This window comes from Natator depressus, chromosome 9 (genome assembly GCF_965152275.1).
Source record: "Natator depressus isolate rNatDep1 chromosome 9, rNatDep2.hap1, whole genome shotgun sequence".
Classification (NCBI taxonomy): domain Eukaryota; kingdom Metazoa; phylum Chordata; order Testudines; family Cheloniidae; genus Natator; species Natator depressus.
Window position 1 is genome coordinate 98,522,055 of NC_134242.1, and position 21,585 is coordinate 98,543,639.

Consider the following 21,585-nt stretch of genomic DNA (forward strand, 5'->3'; position numbering starts at 1 on the left):
AATATACTGTGGTTGCTTCAGATAGTGCAAGGCTGAACCATGCTATGTAATACAGGACAGCATGCATGACTTTGATTCCCATCCACCCTTCACATAATTTTATTTAAACTGGGTCTTTTGATTTTGAATTGTGCGCCGGGAGATGATATGCTTTTTATGGCATCAGACAGGCATTTCTACTGGTTTAAGAAGGAAAGTGGCTCAATTTGGAAAAATGCACATTTTTATAAGTGCAGTAGTTATTTCGCCCTGAGCCTGCATAACTTTTCTCAATCCATCTAGGGAATCTTTCAGCTAAAAAAACCAGGAGAAGTTTGGGGATTCCAGGTGTCTCAGTTCCCAAGGGAAATGCACTGCTCACTGCTTCATGGCCTCCTTGGGGGCAGGGCCCCCCCGCATCTCAGGCCTCTAGCCATCACTTTTCTCAGGTTGGGATCCCACCATCCCGTCCTCTCCAGGGTTTTAGGCTGCAGATTCCTGCATATTTGCAGTGATCTCCTTGACAAGGCTGACGCACTTGCAGTCCTGTTTTCTCAGGGGCAATAACAGGGTTAAGCAGTGAGTAGTTGGCTTTCACAAAGCAAAGTACTCTTTATTCTGGACAGAAGCAATACAGGGAAAACACAGCTTGAAAACAATAAACAGCTTTTAGATGTGTCAAGCTCACCAGGAGTCACTCACGATCTTCCACATGGAGACCCTTCCAAAGTCCCATCAGTTCCTCCCACAGGGCATATCCCTGAGGCCACAGTCTCGTGTCTCTCACTGGGTCGGGTGAGAATGACCTCTCTCCCTATGTCCGGGTGGTCACTTTCTCCAGTTTTCAATTCTTTCCTTTGTCTGGCCTCGAGTCAGGTCAAAGCAGGTCTCTGCAGGAGTGCAGGCTTCTCCAAATTCATTACCTGTCCACTGATTTGTATTAACCACCTTTCCCTCATTTTGACCCTGGTGATTTTAGTTGCTGCAGGAAACTCATTAGCTCCCCAGTGGAGCAGAATACAATCCCTAGCCCATACAGATACAGGTAACATTTATAGAGTTGATACAATAGTGTTTGGATAGTCCATGTGTCCATAGCATCTGTCACACCAAGTTTTAAGTAATATCCATGTTCATCTCTTAGCCCCTGGTCCCACAAAATAACTAAGCTCATGCTTAACTATAGGCATGAGACCCCTTTGGAGTCATTGGGGCTGTTCTTGTGCTTAAGCGCTTTGCTGGATTGGGGCCTTCACCACACCAGGCATCCAAATATCTCCAGGAATGTGTGGACACTTCCACGGATGGCAGTGGGAGTTCTAGAATCATGGAACCATAGGGTTAGAAGGGACTGCAAGATGCATCTGGTCTAACCCCCTGCCAAGATGCAGGATGTGTTGTGTCGAAGCACAAAGTGGTTGTGGGATTGGGCCCCCATATTAGCATTCACTTCTGGGTACCTCTAGAAAGATGCTGACAAACTGAAGAAACTCAGGGAAGAGAAACAACAAGGATCAAGGAAGGGTGGAGGCAGTGCCTTATGTGGAATGTTAATAGAACAAAATACACTTGGCTTGGTTAAACTTCAGGGAGGAACATACTAGTCAGCTATAAGCACCTGGAGGGTGTACACACGCTCCAGATGTTTCTCTGAAAACATCCACTCAATGTGCAGCGGCAGTCAAAAAAACGAACTGAATGTTGGGAATTGTTAAGAAAGGGGTAGATAATAAGACAGAAAATATCACATTGCCTCTATATAAATCCATGGTACGCCCACACCTTGAATACTGCCTGCAGATGTGGTCGCCCCATCTCAAAAAAGATATATTGGAATTGGAAAAGCTTCAGAAAAGGGCAACAAAAATGATTAGGAGTATGGAACGGCTTCCGTATGAGGAGAAATTAATAAGACTGGGACTTTTCAGCTTGGAAAAGAGACGACTAAGGGGGGATATGATAGAGGTCTATAACATCGTGACTGGTGTGGAGGAAATAAATAAGGAAGTGTTATTTACTTCTTCTCAAAATACGAGAACTAGGGGTCACCAGATAAAATTAATAGGCAGCAGGTTTAAAACAAACAAAAGGAAGTATTTCTTCACACAACGCACAGTCAACCTGTGGAACTCCTTGCCAGAGGATGTTGTGAAGGCCAAGACTATACCAGAGTTCATGGAAGATAGGTCCATCAATGGCTATTAGTCCAGATGGGCAGGGATGGTGTCCCTACCCTCTGTTTGTCAAGCTGGGAATGGGCGACAGGGGATGGATCACTTGATGATTAGCTGTTCTGTTCATTCCCTCTGGGGTATTGGCCACTGTTGGAAGGCAGGATACTGCACTAGATGGACCTTCGATCTGACCCAGTATGGCTGTTCTTATGTTCACACAAATGAGAGGAAGGAAGTGTTGAGGCTGGTGCTTGTGAGCATAATTAGAAATAAAAGAATGAACTTTTCAAAAGCAGGGAAGCCTTCCTGGTGATGCAACCTGTGCACTGGGCTCCCAAGGAGAGTGGTGAAAAATGTACCATTGTGAAGTAGGCTGTGCTTAGGTTGTAAGCGCTTTGAGGCAGGGCCCCGCCTTATTGTCTGTTGAGCAACATGTACACCTACAGTATTGCTTTGTAATCACAGCAGAGTAGACAGCGCTCTAGAAAACATGCATATATTGTTGGTTCCAGGGGTTGCAAGAAATGGGCTGGTCCCATCTCTGATTTCTGCATCACATAACACCGGTTTGTAGCTCTGAAATGCTGTCCTTGAGTAGATATTGTGCAAGATATTATATCCTCCACTGCTTATTCTAGGGAACGTGGGGAACAAATACGAGGAAAGAAACCCTGTAAGATTCATTCACAGGTTTGTGAATCATAAATTTGAAGGTCATGATGGTCCCTTCTGGTCTTAAAGGCCATGAGTCTCTGAGAAGGGATCATTAAAACCATCTAGTCTGTCCTCCTGTATAGCACAGTATAACTCCAGTAAGGATGAAAACGAGAACCCTCTCCAGCTGCTCCGCTTTTCCATACTTTGGGCACACCTGATGAGGTGATTGGTGAGAGTGCAGTCCTGGCCAGAAAGAAATGGCCACCAGTGAGCTATCCCACTGTATGCACATTTGGATCATTCTCACACTGGACCGGGTTCAAATCTGAGTGTTTTCTCTCCCTATATCAGTTCTGTCTCATTGGTTCTACTACTAGTTTGGTGGCTCTCTCTTGCTCCAGGATTATTCCTTCCCCCCGGGTGGGTTACCTGCCTGAAAATACTCACTGGGGGTGGATTCTGAGACACATGGAATACGCAATGTCAAATCATCCTACAGAGACAAACCAGCTGCGGTATTCATCTTCTTTTGCAGTTCTTTGCTCTTCATTTCTTTCTGAGCCGGTAGGAGAGATTCCAGTTCTTTAGAGGAGGAGGGGACCATAGCGAGAGTAGAGAAGCTGCCAGTTCCATACTTGTACTAAGAACTGATCACAGCAGGACTTTACCACTGGAACGTTTGGCTGTGTAATGCTGCAGTTTTATGGCATGAGGCGAGTAAGTCAGTTGCCTGGAGCACCAAAGGGGAAGGCAGGACTTTGTGGTCTCCTGTTGTTCTCTCTTGCTCCCACCATCTGTTCTGCCCCAGACACGGACCTCATCAGAGACAACCATGCCTTTGGGTATGTCTACACTATGGAGATGATGGCAGCATTGCCCTGTTGTGCCTATACCGACCAAAGGGGATTTTCCATCGCTGTAGGAACACCATGTCCTCAAATGACGCTAGCTAGTTAAAGGGAAGCATGCTGCCCTTGACATAGCTGCATCTACACTGGGAGTTTTGTGGGCATAGCTATGCTGGTCAGGGGGTGAGTTTTTCATACCCCTGACCAGCATAGCTATGCCAATATAACCTTAAACGTGTAGACCAAGCCTTTGTCACAGCCGGACGAGACTGAAGCAACTCGCTTCTCAAGCCTTGGCTACAGGAGGGGATGTAGTGAGGAGTTATACTACTATTGTTAGACTGGTACAACTCCCTTCCAAAGCAACGCTAGTTGAAGCGGAAAGAGACAGTCCTATTCTGGACTCAGCTGGTCCAGATGGGGAGTTGTACTGATATAACTATAAAGGTATAATTACAGGAGAAAATTATGCCACTAAATTTGCTCATATCGACAAGCCCCAAATGTGCTTCTGCAGCAGTTGTGAAATGCAACTGCTCATTTGCAAACTGCCTTGAGTGCCGGTACACCAAAGGATACACACAATTCAAAGCTCTTAGTATGCACAGACTGGCATAATCTAGGGCCCCTCGCCTTGCAACCTGGGGTGAGGCTCTGAACTGGACCTGAAGCAGGATTTTCTTGATCAAGCATTCCCTGGTGCAGAACACCCTGCCTGGTTAGCGACCTTTAGAGAGCACTGTATGGGGGTGTTTGAATCTCACTGGTGGTGCTGTTCTTCATCATCATCTCCCCCATCTCCTTTTTCCAATGCCAAGGTTGGGTAGGACCCAGGATATGAACAGATTCCATCCACGTCTGTTTTAAGCCTCCATTTAAGCCTGCAGGGGGTGGGGTGCCTGGATGATTTTATATATCACATTATACCATGGTCTTCTGGGACATCCAGGACCTCTCTCACCTTGCACTCTTCCAGAGAGAACAAACCGTTGTAGTTGGTCCCTTTTGATGGACTGAACTGACATGAATCAGAGTGACATGCTCCTATTGAAAGCAGAGATCCCTTACTGCAGCAGTTCCCAAACTGGGGTTCGCGACCCCAAATGGGGTTGTGCCATCAGCCAACTGGGTTGTGGGTCCAATAGGCAAGATTTGGCCCATGAGACGATGCCGTCCACCTCCAAACGTGTCCAGACCTGCTCCACAGACGCCACACCAGGAGGCTGCCATTTTGATCTACGAACTAGTGGCCTCCTCATGGCACAACTCGCACATACAGTGCGTGTGAGGTCATGTTGCGCAGAGGCCGCGATCTGGTGGATCCAAACAGAAGCCTCCCGGTGCGGCATTTGTGGAGCAGGTCAGGACAGGTTGGCTGTGCCGACCTGGCTGTGCAGACGCCAGTTTGGCAATTTGCACCACCCTGCTGTGTAAGCATCCAGCTGAGGGATCGAATGCAGAAGATCCTCCTGTGTGGGCAGCAGCCTCGTCAACAGAGCATCCTCTCTGCTCGAGCTGGTAGGAGCCTGGGCTGGCCTTTTCTGAGATGGGAATCCGCAGTGGCTTGTAAGTTCCTTGAGGCAGGGCCACCCGGAGTATCCTATTGGCTACTAGGATAAAGAATCATTGGAAGTCAGTGTCTCCATGCTGCCCTAGTTTCACCACAGCGGGCCTTCCTCCATCCTGGCCTCATTTGCTTAACACTGAATTCCTATTTCTGGTTGTGATAAGAGCACAATGGACCCATGTTTACGCACAGTGTCTGGTTCAACCTCCAGCAGTGAGTCTAGTGGTGCAGTTATGAACAAAAAACAAGAATGCAAGAAACGTGCTCGCAAATACAACAAGGCTTCCTTTGACTATGGCTTCCCTGGCATTTTGGTCAAGAGTGAAGAAAGGTCAAAATGCCAGCTAGATCACACAGTGTTATCTGGTGAAAGCATGAAGCCTAATAAACTGAAATGACACTTGGAAACCCTTCTCAAGAGCACAAAGGAAAACAACGGTTATTTTCCCAGCACTGGAAAGAACTTTTGCATCAACAATTGCAATTGTAGAGAGCCGTGACCATCTCTGAGCATGCTCAAAAGGCATCATCGGAGGTGAGTTACCGCATCCCACAGACCAAGCAGCCTACACAATTGGAAAGACTTTGTTTCTGCCAGCTGGAATCAATATGGTGAACAGAATGTGCTGGGGGAAACGAGGCAAACAAGCTCAAAGCCATGCCACGCTCCAGCAACACAGAGAAGCGAAGCACTGAAGGGAGAGCAGCGGTTCAGGAAAACACACTGCTGGAGCACCTGAAAAAACACGGCTGCTGTTGCTCGTCAAGTTGATGTGAACACTGAGGGTCGTGATGCACATTTCTTGGCTTGTGAAATATACGAGCGGGTGCAATTCTCTCCCTCTTCCCAGACACGAGATGGTGCAAGGAATATTCGATGTGTTACATGCAAGACAAAAATATCCCGTGTGATTGCCTGCTTGGCTTTTGCACAGATGGAGCTCAGTCTATGGCAGGCCGCAGAGCAGGTCTGTGTGTCTTGGTAAAGAAAATTGCTCCATCTGCTGTGTGGACTCACTGCATGATTCCCAGAGAACAACTGAGCTCTGAGACCAGAGCAAGGTGAGGTTTTGCAGCAGGTCTCATCTGCTGTGAACTACATCAAGAATCAGCCTCTCCGCGCATGTCTGTTTGCAAAACTGCATGAAGAAATGGGGTCTGATCAGGACGTGTTGCTGTTCGACATGGGGTCGTGGGGGTGTCCTGAGCGGCTCACGGCAGGGAGCTGGAGGGGATATGCCCTGATTCCACCTTCTCCCCCTCCGTAGCCGGTCGTCAGCTGATCGGCCGCAGGGAGGGAGAGAAGGAGGGGCAGGAACCCAGCCCGCTGGGGGAAGAGGTGGGGGAGGGGAAAGCTTGCCTGCCCTGCAAGAAGAGAGCAGTGGGCGGAAAAGAGCGGGCAGGGCCGGGCAGGATTTGTAGTGGCATGCTGCTGTCTGCCCGGGGCCGGCAGCGGGCTGAGCGGGGCCAGCGGCTGGGACCTGGCAGGCAGCAGCGTGCCATTAAAAATTGGCTCGCATGCCGTGTTTGGCTCGCGTGCCATCGGTTGCCGACCCCTGGACTAGCCTATGCAATGGACAGCAAAAAGAGTGAATTCATTCGTTTTCAGTGTGACCGAAGGAGAAGGTGTCTTTTTGCTTGTGCCACCAGGCATATCTGGGAAACTGAATGAATTGAATACAGGTCTGCAAGGAGAGGACACCCGCTCCTGCAGCTGAGTGACTGAATCAGAGGAGTCATGAAGGAAATGATTTTCTGGAAGAATAATCAATTAAAGACGAACTATGAATCCTTCCCACAGTTCTGTAATTTCCTCTGACAATGAAATTATTCAGCCTCCCACACAAGTGACGGCTGAGTATCTCAGCTGGCTGGAGGAACAGTCTGTATCCTTTTTCCCCACGTGGACGTGACAAAGTATGGTTGGGGGCAAAGCTCCTTTCTGTGCAAGCCTGATGCTAGCAGCTGAAATCAAACAGCTCGTCGAAATGTCCGGTGATTGTTTCTTGCGAGGAATATGTGCCCAGCTTTTCCTCCTGGCCTTCTGGGTCTCTGTCAGGAACGAATATCCTGCACTTCTCAACCCACGCCTTGAAACTGATGGTGCCATTTGTGAAATGTATTTGCGTGAAGCTGGATACAGCACGCTTGTGTCCATCAAATCTCAGTATTGGGCTACCCTCGATGTCACACTGGAGATGAGACTCGTGATTTCTAACACACCGCCAGACTTTGAGATGCTGTGTCACAACATGCAAGCCCATGGGTCGCAGTAGAGAGCACTAAATAATGTACCTGATGTGTAAAATCCTTGGATTCCTTGGTCGCTATGTTGCTTTGTGTAACGTTACACCCCACATTCTTCATAGAAATATGGTTATGATATGAATATGGCATGACTAAGATCTACTTTATGCAAGATGGCTCATGTAAGATCTCATTGGAAAGGTTTCAGAGTAACAGCCGTGTTAGTCTGTATTCGCAAAAAGAAAAGGAGTACTTGTGGCACCTTAGAGACTAACCAATTTATTTGAGCATAACCTTTCGTGAGCTACAGCTCACTTCATCGGATGCATACTGTGGAAAGTGTAGAAGATCTTTTTATATACACACAAAGCATGAAAAAATACCTCCTCCCACCGAAAGGTTGTGATTTACAGAATGTGATTATCCAAGTTGTAGGGCTGTATCATTTCTGTCTCTGAAGTTAGGAATATTGACTACGTAACAATTACAACTGGGTGTGTACTTGGGGAAACGCCCACCGGACAGCAAGCAACCATCCTGAATGAGCCATTTAAGAAGGCCAGGAGAACTCTGAAGATACTAATCTTCCACCTGCCTGAGGAGCTTCTTGGGGTGCTGCATTGACACTACCAGGCCAGGTGGTCCTGTCACCTGATGCAAAATACCACCTTGGACACTGCTGGTACTTTTCCTCTGTAGGGGGATGGGGATCAAACAAAGGTTTACCACCTTAGGTAAATCCATTTTAAGGCTGGGGAGGGAGTTAATCGGGCCTCTCCTCCATTGCTTACCCAAGACGAAAGACTGCTGAAAGTACCTGAGGGGAAAGGCAGGGGTAAGTCCAGACTGAGACAGGGGTCCAGTCTGTAAGAAGAACTAACTGGAACTCAAAGCTACAGAAACTGTGCAACTTGCCTAAACCAACATTTAGGGTGAGAAATTATTTCTTGAAACCAGTCTCTAAGATCTTAAGCTTCGTATGCATGTTTTGTTTTATTTGCTCAGTAATCTGCTTTGTTCTGTTTGCTGTCTCCTATAATCACTTAAAATCTGCCTTTCATAGTTAATAAATGTGTTTACTTTGGTATTAAACCCAGTTTGTGCAATTTCTAACTGGGGGGGGGGCATATCTCTCTTCACATTGAGGGAAGGGGCAAATTTTTATGAGCTTGTGCTGTGCAGATCTTTCTATACAGCACAGAAGAATATACATTTGGGTCTGCACTCTCAGGGAGGTGGGCACCTGAGCACTGGGGCAAGTCTCTTAAGCTGAGTCTTCTCTGAGCTGAGCTCAGTGGTCAGAAGAAAGTCAAGGAAAGTCTGGGCCCCTTACTGAATGAGGGAGGCAACGTAGTGACAGAGGATGTGGAAAAAGCTAATGTACTCAATGCTTTTTTTGCCTCTGTCTTCACGAACAAGGTCAACTCCCAAACTACTGCACTGGGCAGCACAGTATGGGGAGGAGGCGACCAGCCCTCTGTGGAGAAAGAAGTGGTTCGGGACTATTTAGAAAACCTGGTCGAGCACAAGTCCATGGGGCCAGATGCACTGCATCTGAGGGTACTAAAGGAGTTGGCAGATGTGATTGCAGAGCCATTGTCTATTATCTTTGAAAATTCATGGCAATTGGGGGAGGTCCCGGAGGACTGGAAAAAGGCTAATGTAGTGCCCATCTTTTAAAAGGGAAGAAGGAGGATCCTGGGAATTACAGGCCAGTCAGCCTCACCTCAGTCCCTGGAAAAATCATGGAGCAGGTCCTCAAGGAATCAATTTTGAAGCACTTAGAGGAGAGGAAAGTGATCAGGAACAGTCACATGGATTCACCAAGGCCAAGTCATGCCTGACTAACTTAATTGCCTTCTATGATGAGATAACTGGCTCTGTGGTTGAGGGGAAAGCAGTGGACCTGTTATTCCTTGACTTTAGCAGGGCTTTTGACACGGTCTCCCACAGTATTCTTGCCAGCAAGTTAAAGAAGTATGGGCTGGATGAATGGACTATAGGGTGGATAGAAAGTTGGCTAGATCATTAGGCTCAACAGGTAGTGATCAATGGCTCCATGTCTAGTTGGCAGATGGTATCAAGCGAAGTTCCCCAAGGGTCGGTTCTGGGGCCGGTTTTGTTTAATATCTTCATTAATGATCTGGAGGATGGTGTGGATTGCACCCTCACCAAGTTTGCAGATGACACTAAACTGGGAGGAGAGGTAGATACGCTGGAGGGTATGGATAGGATACAGAGGGCCCTAGACAAATTAGAGGATTGGGCCAAAAGAAATCTGATGAGGTTCAACAAGAACAAGTGCAGAGTCCTGCACTTAGGATGGAAGAATCACATGCACCGCTACAGACTAGGGACCGAATGGCTAGGCAGCAGTTCTGCAGAAAAGGACCTAGGGGTTACAGTGGACGAGAAGCTGAATATGAGTCAACAGTGTGCCCTTGTTGGCAAGAAGGCCAATGGCATTTTGGGATGTTAAGTAGGGGCATTGCCAGCAGATCGAAGGACGTGATCATTCCCCTCTATTCGGCATTGGTGAGGCCTCATCTGGAGTACTGTGTCCAGTTTTGGACCCCACACTGCAAGAGAGATGTGGAAAAATTGGAAAGAGTCCAGTGGAGGGCAACAAAAATGATTAGGGGTCTGGAACACATGACTTATGAGGAGAGGCTGAGGGAACTGGGATTGTTTAATCTGCGGAAGAGAAGAATGAGGGGGGATTTGATAGCTGCTTTCAGCTACCTGAAAGGGGGTTCCAAAGAGGATGGCTCTAGACTGTTCTCAGTGGTAGCAGATGACAGAACAAGGAGTAACGGTCTCAAGTTGCAGGGGGGGAGGTCTAGGTTGGATATTAGGAAAAACTTTTTCACTAGGAGCGTGGTAAAGCACTGGAATGGGTTACCTAGGCAGGTGGTGGAATCTCCTTCCTTAGAGGTTTCTAAGGTCAGGCTTGACAAAGCCCTGGCTGGGATGATTTAGTTGGGGATTGGTCCTGCTTTGAGCAGGGGGTTGGACTAGATGACCTCCTGAGGTCCCTTCCAACCCTGATATTCTATGATTCTGTGATTCAGTGTCTGTGTCTTTCTGCAGCTGGGTGTGGCCCTGCCTCTGTGTGTGCTAGAGGAGGCTTAGGAATCTGGCTCAGCAAGACAGGGTAAAGAGGGCCGAGGCTGGCAGAGCAGGTGGGCTCAGTGGTATCCCAGTACATCAGGAGGCACCTTAAAGGGGGGCAACCCGTCACACTTTGTTGCTGTCTGGGGTCATAGGAAACAGTAAGTTCCAAATTGGAGTCACGCAGGCAAAAAGTTTGGGATTCCCTGACTTACTCCTCTCTAGTTTGGTAGTATGAAGGAAGCAAGGGAGATGAAGTGTGAACTACAGAATTCTTCCAAGTGTCTATCTGTACCATTAGAAGTAATGGAGTGAAATAATTAGAAGACAGGACTTTTCCAAAGAGATTCAAGTAGTTGGTGAATTGAGGCATTTGCCCTAGTTAGCTTAACAGATACTAATCCTACAATAAAAAATTACCTCACCCACCTTGTCTCATGCTCCTTTAGCAAGGGAGCTCCTGTATAAGCACCAGATTTTTAACCACCTTGCTACTTACTTTCTCTCAGCTTGGTTTGCCAGTATAACGAAGTTATCTAGTGAGTTGAAATGCTAGTAGGGAACTCAACAATCAACTGCCTTTCTGCTAATGTTTGAACTGGTCAAAGGGATAGAAAGAGAAACTGTCAGGGCAGATTGGCGTCCTGCTGTTTGCATGATAGGCAGGTTTGGCAGGATTTCTGGATACTGACATCAGAGCTTGCACTGAAGAAAAGACAACATAAACCAACAGGTTTCAGAGTAGCAGCCGTGTTAGTCTGTAGCCGCAAAAAAGCATCCGATGAAGTGAGCTGTAGCTCACGAAAGCTTATGCTCCAATAAATTGGTTAGTTTCTAAGGTGCCACAAGTCCTCCTGTTCTTTTTATAAACCAACATGTTAGGTTTGTAGGAAGCGTGGCTTGGGCGTGTAAGGTTTAGTAATAAAATGCAGCTGCTCTTTGCTGAATGGGGTTTACAAGTGGGCACTAGGCACTTGCATTTCTGCATTTACACCCAAAGTTCTGTTCTAAATGTGGTTCTGTCCATATTTACCCACCACATCCCCCCTCAGAGGGCAGCTGGCTAATGTTCAGCGCCCAGTCGAATTTCACGTCTCACCCTTGGCCACCAGATTTAATGAAAAAAAACATTTCCATATTTAAATCACATAGTCAACGTGAGCTGGTGCTGGAGCTTCAGCCCTGCATAGGAAATGAGGAACAACTTGGGGGTGGCAGCGGCAGGGTGGCAATCCAGGGAGATTGCAAAAGCCAGCTGTGCAGAGGGATGAACAATACCTGGAGTAATGCTGATAAAAGTTCTTGGGGGATTTTCCCTCCAGAGGTGCCTACCAAAAGTGCTGCACCTGCTTCTAGTAGCTGAACCACCCAAAGCAGGTGCAGCGTGTTTGGTAGGCACCTCTGGAGGGAAACTCCCTGGCTTTGCTTTTAACAACCCTCGCACCACAACGAAAGGCAGCTCCCTGCAATCAGGGCAATAGAATCAGGCGACTCGGGGTCTGTTCCCATCTCTGCCACTGACCTGCTGAGTGACTTCCAGCAAGTCACTTCCCCTCTTTGTGTCTCAGCATCTCTCTCTGTCCTCTGTCTGTGATGCTTAGACCCTAAACTCGCTGGCTCTCTCGCAGCGCCCAGCTGAGGCCACTAGAAGAAATAATAAACACAACAAGAGGGCCTGCTGGACAGGAGAGAGGAGGGGCAGGAGACACCTGGTAACAAGAGTAAGAAATCTTTTTTTTTTTTTTTTATCAGGGTTGGAAGGGACCTCAGGAGGTCATCTAGTCCAACCCACTGCTCAAAGCAGGACCAATCCCCGATTTTTGCCCCAATCCCTAAATGGCCCCCTCAAGGATTGAGCTCACAACCCTGGGTTTAGCAGGCCAAAGCTCAAACCACTGAGCTATCCCTCTCCCCAAATCTGGGGAGGCAACAATACCTGGGAAGTTACGAGCAAGATCATCCCATCCCTCACTCCCATCCAGAACTGGGGAGGCAGGACCATCATCCCCACATCCCTTTGGTAGGGGGCAGAGGCTTCCCGGTAGCTGGCCGGCTGCTCACCATGATGGCGTTTCTGTCTGTAATGTAATAACTTTGCAATGTTGCATTGATCAACACCAACGTCGGGGAATGGTCCAGAGACAAGGCGGGGGAGGGAATCTCTTATACTGGACCAATGTCTGCTGGCAAGAGAGACGGTCTTTCCAGCCACACACAGCTCTTCTTTAGGGCAGGGGAAGGCATGTCCAGTGTTATAGCAAAGGGGCCTATTGATTTGGGGGAATCAGAAAAATGAAAAGCAGGAAAGGAAGACACATGGAGCCCCTGCTATCAGATTAGCACAGCATCAACAGACCAAACAACTGGCTGCTGGCACTCATTAAGGCCTTCAGGCATAACTGTACTCCTCTCTCAACTCTGCCCAGCCTCCCAGCAGAGCGTACCATGCTGAATTACTTGTTTCCCAGCTAAATACTAAGAGGTGGAGGGGGGGAAGGGGGTGAAGCAGGGACATGGGGGTTCTGCATGTCCCCCATTTGCCCTGGCAGGGGGAACTGGGATACCCTGATACAGGTGGGATGAAGAACCCTTAGCATGGGGGGGAAGGAGGGAATGGGGTGGAAATGGGAGGGTTAAGGGGCACCTTACATGGTCCAAAGCCAATTGCCCCACCTCTCCATGGGGCTCCACTCTACCAGCTGTCCCACAAATCGCTCTGCTCTGCCAGCCCCCACCCCTGAACTGCTCCAGCTCTCCCGCAAACTGCTCCACAATATATCTTCAGGCTCCCCCACTACTTAACACAAGACTCACTGATTTCAGCTCTTAGTAATTTTAGCTCTTTTGTGATTTCAGCTTGTAGTAAGGGAACTTCAGTGCTGGTCCACCATTGGCCCAAAGCGAATTCAGCTCAGCAGCCTGTAACTAGACTCCTAATGGAGTCAAAATTAACTCTGACATTCCACAGTAGTAGAGGAGGAAGAAGAACATTTGATTGGCATGTAAGGCCCTCACCAGGGGCCTGTACCCCCAGGTATTAATACCTATCCCCAGCCTCTCTCAATTCACTGAGTTTTGGAACCCATGTCCCTTGCCTAGCGAGTGTTACTTAATTGATGGCGAGTCCCTCCATCATAACAAAAGGCCAAGTACAGTTCCACTGTCCTTGATTCACATAATCAGGATAATAATTTATTCTTCCTGCCCCAATAACAGAGAAACTGGGGATCCCACAGCAGCCAAAGTGACCATTTGGGCAGCTATGGGCTCATGCTAGGCGGGGTGGGTGTGCCCATGCAAATGAGATCAGCCCCTAAAGTTCTTTTCTACAACTTGCCACAACTCACCACCAGATGTCAGGGTGGAGCTCATCCTGATTCTGCTTACACCAAGGAAAGTCCAGAAAGAGAGGAAGGGGTACATGAAGCCCCTGCAATGAGGGAAGAAGGGACCCTAAGGAGAGGGAAGAGAATGGGGCACACACAATCCCACCTTGGGGGGAGATTGCATAACCCTGGGAAGGTGGGAATGGGGCAGGCGGAGCAGCTGCAGGGGGAGATTGGGAGGAGTTGCAGGGAGTCCCCTTGATAGAGGGGCTGGGAGGGGGCACCCCAGGAGCTTGTGGGGGGAATGGAAGGGCCCGCGGTGCGTGTAATGAGCTTGGCCAGCAGAAGCCATGAGGTGTGCGACCCCCCTAGTGTAAAGAAACAGCTGCTGGGTAACTGAGCCCATCCATAGGTCTGAAGGCCAAATACCACAGCTTGTCCAAAGGCCTCTTCACCCGGCCAGGCATGCCGAGCCTGAGGGCCGATGGAGCTACAGGGGATGTATTTACTGGACATGCAAACAATGGTAACTCAAGGCATCCTGCAAGTTACTATCACTGCGCATTAAAGATGAACTCCTCAGCAAGGGAAGTAACAACTCAGTGCAATAAACCAGAGCCCTCGCTTGGTGGGAGAATCCTGTCCCCTAGTGTCTCCTCTAGACATGGGCACTATTACTGTGCAAATCCATTACTGGCTGCAGCAGCTTGTTTTGACGAGCTAAGTAGCCTGGTAATTACCTGCATGAATCAAGGCAAGGTGATGCTCAGTACACAATTTAATTACACTGCAAACATGGCTTTCAAAGCTATTAACACAGCCTCTAATACTATTGTTAATGGTCCCAGAACCTCTTGAGAGCTGCTGGTTGTGCAGATAACGCACAGAAAAGAGAGTAAAACACACAGATAGTTGGCCTACAGCTTAAAAAAATCTCCCTGTATGATCCAAAAACGTGTACACTTCAGGCAATGGTGCCCAGATGAATGCAGGGATTCAAGACCTCCATGTCCCACAGCAACATCCTCCTGCTGCCTCCAGAGGTCAGGCGAATGCTAATTAGTCTCTCCTATTATTTTGTAACACCTGATCCCTTCGATTTCCCTCAAGCACCTGCCCAGAATCTTGCTGTGCATCAGGCTTCTTAGAGCCATGTTGCAGCTTGTCCTCTGATTTCAATTTCCAATTGATTTCTTTTTAATATGACCCCCTCGCTGAAGAGACGCAAACAAAAGGATTCCAAGCTCACAGCTGGGCTGGGTGCAGCTCCCCCAGTGTTAGCTGCAGTGGATAGACCAGGTTCCAACAGCTGCCAGCATTACCTCACACACAGAGCAGGTATAAACATGGTGCCCCAGTGTTGCCAACTCTTGCATTTTATTGTACGCCTTGCGGGATTTGGTGTTTTTCTGAAAGTTCCAGCTCCTGAAGGCAGGTGATGACTTGAGAATCTTAGTTTTCCTTGAAAAAAAAAAAAAAAAAGTTTTTAGCCCAGCTGGCTGTGGAGAAATGTGGAAACGTGGCCCAAGTGCACCAGAAAGGCTCAGAAACCTGAAGGCAAAGAAAAAGAATCCAACAGTGACTTTTTTTAAACATTCTGTGATTTCTAAATGCTCGGGGTTGGCATTATTGAAGGTGTTAACCATAAAGACACTATCACCCAGACGTTTAACTGGGGCTAGCAACAGTGGGAAACATGTACAACAACCTGCTGTAGACAGGGCCTTGGAGAAATATTCCTTCACCTGCAGAGGGAAGAATCCCAGGACACTCATCTAAAATTCTTTGCAGTGCCTCTGTGTCATTGCCCTGATGTTTCCTGGATTGCATTAAGCATTCCCTCTCCCTTTTTAAATTAAACTCAGGTGTCAGTGAGGAGCTGGCCTGTTCTGTTTCACTTTCACCCGATGATAGAATTGTTTACAATGGCCTTGTCTGGGCTGTATCTTTTCAGAAACTCACTGCTCAGTGCCATGGTGGTACAAACGCTGATGTCATGGCTTACACTAGTACTTCAACCATTGCTAGTGCAGACGCAGCTGAAATGATATAAGGAGCTGGTCTGAGACTAACCCAGGGAGAATTTCTGGACATCCACTGTACGTACCCAGCTGACCTTGTTTACCTACCAGCTGTGTGCAGTAGCTTATCCTTGGAGGAGAATGGAGCACAAACAAAAACATTCACTGTCTATTCAGTCCGTTGAAGGTACATGCTTCCTTTCTGTGAACAGAAAAATAATTACGACCAAGAGCAGAGACGTGGGATAACTCACCAATTAGCTTGCCAATTTCACAGCTCCCATTATCCAGACCAGCCAAGTAAATCTGGCGAAGGATGGCGGAGACAGAAACCCAGCATTCCAGGAGAGAGATTTGCCTTGTTAGCTGTGAAAATATGAAAATTCAGGGCCAAGTTCTCCGCTGGGGTGAGTTAGCACAATTCCACTGTAAGCAATGGCGAGGCACCCAGGTACACCAGAAGAGGATGCAGCCTTGAGGTAACACGGAATTCTCTTTCTCCCATCAAGCTGACAAAAGCCCAAGGCAACATCCCACTTCCCAGGAAGCATAAGGGCCAAGGCAGTAAATGCCAGACAGCCAGAACCAGCAACCAAATGTCTTCCCTGCACCCCTCCTCTTACAAGAGACAGGGTGCCACAGTCAGGGCAAAACAAACCAGGCATACATCTCGGTGGGCATAGCGCCCCCTACGGCTGAGCATTCCAGGGCCCCCGCAGGAGACAAATAGGAGTTTCAGTTACGCTGGCTACTTTCCATCGCCCTCCCATCACTTCTCTCCTTTACCCTGCCCCCCCACTACATGATTCTCTGCCCCCTAGTCCCCTTCCGCTCAGCTCTCCTGTACATGCCCCTAGTACCTGGGGCTCATCTCTTTCCCACTCTCCAGATAGCCCAGCCCACAAGCCCTGGGGCCTGCGTCCTTGGACATTTCTCTTTCCAAGCTGCTAGCAGAACATGTAAAGGCAGAGAGTTCATTTTTATAAACCCTTCTCTTCTATAGTGAGTTTCAAAGCATTTCCAGGCTCCGGGCAGGGTCTCCTCAAGAGGAAGTGAGGTTTACTGCCTAACTAACTCAGGATCACAGAAGTCCCCTCTGCGCTACTCTCTAGGAAGACACCATTCACTCTAGTGCCAAAATCCCGGACACCCCCACACCTGCTCAGACGGCTCTATTGTAATAAATTAGCAGCACTGAAAATGCTTAGTGGGGGGAAGGGGGAGGGGGAGAAAGGTGCAAAAGTGTTTGGGTGTGAAGATGATTTTATACGCAGTGTATACCTTCTATACTCCTGTTTTGCTGTGCCCTTCATTTGAGATTTTAATGGATTTTAGAGACACACTGTTATTAATTTGGGACATGTCCGTGGTGTTTTACAATACCCCTACACCGGTCACGGACATTAATCTGAAAACCTGAGCTCAGTTCTGTAGGTCCCTTACACAGCAGTAACTGGCATTAGCACAGCCGCTGTCTTCTCTCTCCGTGTACCCTTCCCACTTTCATTCCCACGCTTGAACAGAGAGGACATAAGAACATGAGAGCCACCATCAGGGGTGAAAGGAACGTAAGGGACTTACCGGTACTCAGGGTGGCCGGGATCCTGAGCAAGGTGTGGGGGGCAGCTCAACCAGAAGAAGCGGGGGCGGGTCCGGGGACAGACTCTCCCAGCCAACCCTTCAGCACTGGGTGGCAATTTAAAGGGCCCGGGACTCCTGGCTACCCCTGCCAGCGCTACCCCTGGGGCTCTGGGGGCAATTTAAAGGGCTGGGGCTCCAGCCACTGCCAGGAGCCCTGGGCCCTTTTAAATTGCCAGTCCCAGGGAAGCTGCCTTTTGGCCCCCATCATCATCAGCCCTGCCAGTGCAGTCAGCTGTGTACCGGCTTTTACCAGTACACCGGACCAGACCGGCTTACTTTCACCTCTGGCCACCATACTGGGTCAGACCAAAGGTCCATCTAGTCCACTATCCCTGTCTTCCAACAGTGGCCAGTGCCACGTGCCCCAGAGGGAATGAACAGAACAGGTAATCATCAAGTGATCCATCCCCTAGCACCCATTCCCAGCTTCTGGAAAACAGAGGCTAGGGACACCATCCCTGTCCGTCCTGGCTAATAGCCATTGATGGACCTATCCTCCATGAATTTATCTAGTTCTGTTTTGAACCCTGTTATAGTCTTGGCCTTCACAACATCCTCTGGCAAGGAGTTCTGCAGGTTGACTGTGCATTGTGTGAAAAAAAATACTTCCGTTTGTTTGCCATGTGCACTTTTAAGTATCACGTAGACAGAAGCATCTTTTAAATTATGATGTTTACTTTTGCCACATGTTTACAGCATTCTGTAATGTGCTAACTCTTCAGACAAGGCCTTTAAAACATCCCTGAGAGAACTCTAAACAGTGATAAATAACGTTCCAGTCCTATCTGGTGTATATGTACACAGTGCCCTGTCTTACCTCGCTCCATGTATTCTTGTTCCCTAGCACAAGCTTATGCTGGCCTTTTACCATATTTGGTAGAGTAATTTGGACTGAAGACAGAGGAGACAAAAATCTTGGCTTAGCAACCAAGTGAAAATAATGCCCGGTTTTGCAGTGACTTATTTGTGGTCACCGGTCAGTTACCAGGGCTCAGTCCCCTGAGGCCACTCCCCTCTCAGGCCTCACACTGTCACCTCAGTAGGGGTGAAATCATGTCACTCTCAGATCAGGCCCTGGATGGAGGTCTCCTGTGACCTACCATGATTACCTCAGCAGGCCTGACTTATGTGCAATATCTGCAGCTCTAGTCCCCCCAGGAGCAGTGACAGTTTATCTAGTGACCAGACAGCCTCCTTAAAGTCAAGTATATTGATTTGCACACAGCATTCAGAGAAAACAGACCTAAAACAATAAACCAGCCTCTACCAGTAGATCACCAGCTCCTGATGTCAGCCTTGTAGGCCCAACCTCTTCACACAGCCTGTTCCTCAGGACAGCCCCCTTACCTCTCCTGAGAGGGGCTTTTCAACTGTCTGGTGCCCTTTTCATCTCTTGGCTCCCAGCCTTGGCAAAACAGGGCTTGTCACTTCATCAGAGGCGAGACGTAGGATCCTCAAAGCTAACAACTTTCCCCTTCGTCTTTCAAGTGTGTGCTGGGGTATCATCATCATTGTGCTGCCTTCCCGCTTGTTTTTCCTCCAGCCCCCTATTATACTAGATCAATACATTCAGATAGGGCAATAAGAACCCATTGTAACTATATAGTAACTTTGCTTCTCTAAGCAGGTCTCACAGTGTTACAGATCACTACTTAGATTACATTACAGCACTGGCCAGCTAACAGGGAGAGGAGTGATTTAACCTAGGTATACATAAACTAATGTCAGCAGGTCAATGCCTCGCATTCTGGAGTCATCTAAAAATCAAACATGCTAGGAGCTCATTCTCACATTTAACGGACTCTGAAATTACATTTCTGCCTTATCTGCTGGATAGGTTTGTGGAGCGGTAAAAATAGCATCCAAAGTGAGACTGACGACGGCGCACAAATCATCTCAGAATGGAAACGCACTAAATACTAATAAAGGGGGGGAAAAAATCAATATTGTATTTTAAGCTCCTCGACCAAAAGGTTAGAGACCGGGGTGCTTAAAGTCAGATTCCGGAATAACATTTCTCCAGGTACCGAGCCCCTGAAGCTCCCATTGACTTCACATTAAGTGACTTGCCCAGGTGACATAGGAAGCCCCCGCAGTCTGGTCTCCTGGCTTCTCGTCCTGTACTGTAGCCATAGGCCTGTGGTTTTCTAGCACATCCCTGGTATGGTTGAGCTCACAACACTGCAAAGAATTTGTAAATAAGTTATTAAACCTGTGCTACTCATGACAGGATTAATTAAAAAAAAACAACAAAAAACCCACCAACCATCAAGATTTTGGACTTAAGCTAAGGTGAATGTAACCTTTTAAAGTCTAGAGCATAAGTGACAGGGTCTCAGTTTTCTACTTACTGTTTCTTCAAAGGAAAAAACCCTGCAAAATGAGTGACAGAGAGAAGTTCTTTAATGGAATAAAAGCACATCGAAAACTAGTTATGAGGAAGGTTAAGATTTTGTCACGGTTATTTTTAGTAACAGTCACAGACAATAACAAAAATTAATGGGAGTAGGGACTGGTCTGTGACTGTTACTAAAAATAATCGGGGTGTGTGAGTGTGTGTGTAATGACAGCCTGAGCCCTGCTGCCATAGGGGCTGGGGGGAGAACAGCCCCAACTCCGGCTGCAAGGCTGTGCATGGCCCCAGCCCTGGGCGCACAGCCCCAGCTCCAGCCGCAGCTACGGACAGTTGAAGCCAAAGAAGTCACAAAGCTCCGGTAAAGTCACGGAATCTGTGACTTCCATGACCTAGTCATCTCCTTAGTTATGAGTAAGCACTAACAGCTCTGTGCTTTTCAAATTCCCTTTATTCTAGGGGGGAATGTTTCTACATGAAAGTTACTCTGGTGTAAAATAGGGTGTGAATCTAAAGTAGGATAGCTATTCCGGAGTAACGCTGTGTATGGACCCTCTTAATCCAGGGCAAGAATTTCCTTTTTTTGGTTTAATCTTAATGCACTTCCAAAGTGGATTAAGCGAATTTGGAAAAAGGCACTTTTATTAATGGGGTCCACAACTGTCCTGTCATTTAAAGAGCTAGGGAGCTGTGCACTTTTAAAGACAGCCTAAATGACATTTTCTAAAAAGTTCTTGACAGGTTTCAGAGTAACAGCCGTGTTAGTCTGTATTCGCAAAAAGACAAGGAGTACTTGTGGCACCTTAGAGACTAACCAATTTATTTGAGCATAAGCTTTCGTGAGCTACAGCTCACGATGAAGTGAGCTGTAGCTCACGAAAGCTTATGCTCAAATAAATTGGTTAGTCTCTAAGGTGCCACAAGTACTCCTTGTCTTTTGAAAAAGTCCTTGGCACTTTTTAACATCTTGTACAAGGAGAAAGGGGGCGTCAGCTGCACTAGAAAGTGGGTAGAATGCTCCAGCTGCAATGTGAATGAAAAGTAACTGCACTGCCACCTAGTGCTAGTGTCAAGAAGAGACCCATTTCATCTCAAATCAATGTCAAAAGTGACAGGAAGTAGTATTTACATGGCTAGATTCCTGTGGGAGGGCCAGATGACGACATTTCAAACTGTACAGGATTCTGTTGCCACATGTGCACAGAGCTCTAAAGGTAACAAAAGGGTGATATCTATTTAATCTCTAATTATACTTCTTATAAAGGATGCTCCTTTTATGTACCCATTTCTTTCCAGCCTGCAATACCCACTATCTGTCACTTTTGTTATCATAAAAGTTCCAACAACTGCTACATTTAAACTAGTGTCTTCCTTTCTAATCCTTGGTTTCAATCACTCCTAACTTTCAGAAACTTTTCCTTTGCTAGTTTACAAAAAGGTGGCTGAATTCCAAACAGTGATGCTAATGTTCCTCTTGTCGGACAGTGTGCCTTGCTCATGGTCATCTGAGAAGATTTGAACTTGGCCAGAGAGGACAAATCTAAGCTTGCAACATTTTGCTATGACCAGTTTGTTTTTTGGTTTGTCAATCCCTAAGCAGCCTAATTTTCTGGTAGAATATTTGCCAGGTCCCAGTTGTGGATACGTGTCTGTGGTTTTCT

The 21,585-nt window shown here is 47.6% G+C and overlaps 1 long non-coding RNA gene across 1 annotated transcript; it reads right to left on the minus strand.

The window, feature by feature from the left end:
- Positions 1-14,851: 14,851 nt before the first annotated feature.
- LOC141993668 (uncharacterized) lies at positions 14,852-19,752 on the minus strand. Its single transcript, XR_012640926.1, has 3 exons — positions 19,642-19,752; positions 16,185-16,296; positions 14,852-15,370 (listed from the first exon to the last, which is right to left on the minus strand). It is a non-coding gene; the product is annotated as an uncharacterized LOC141993668 (long non-coding RNA).
- Between the last annotated feature and the right edge of the window lie 1,833 nt (positions 19,753-21,585).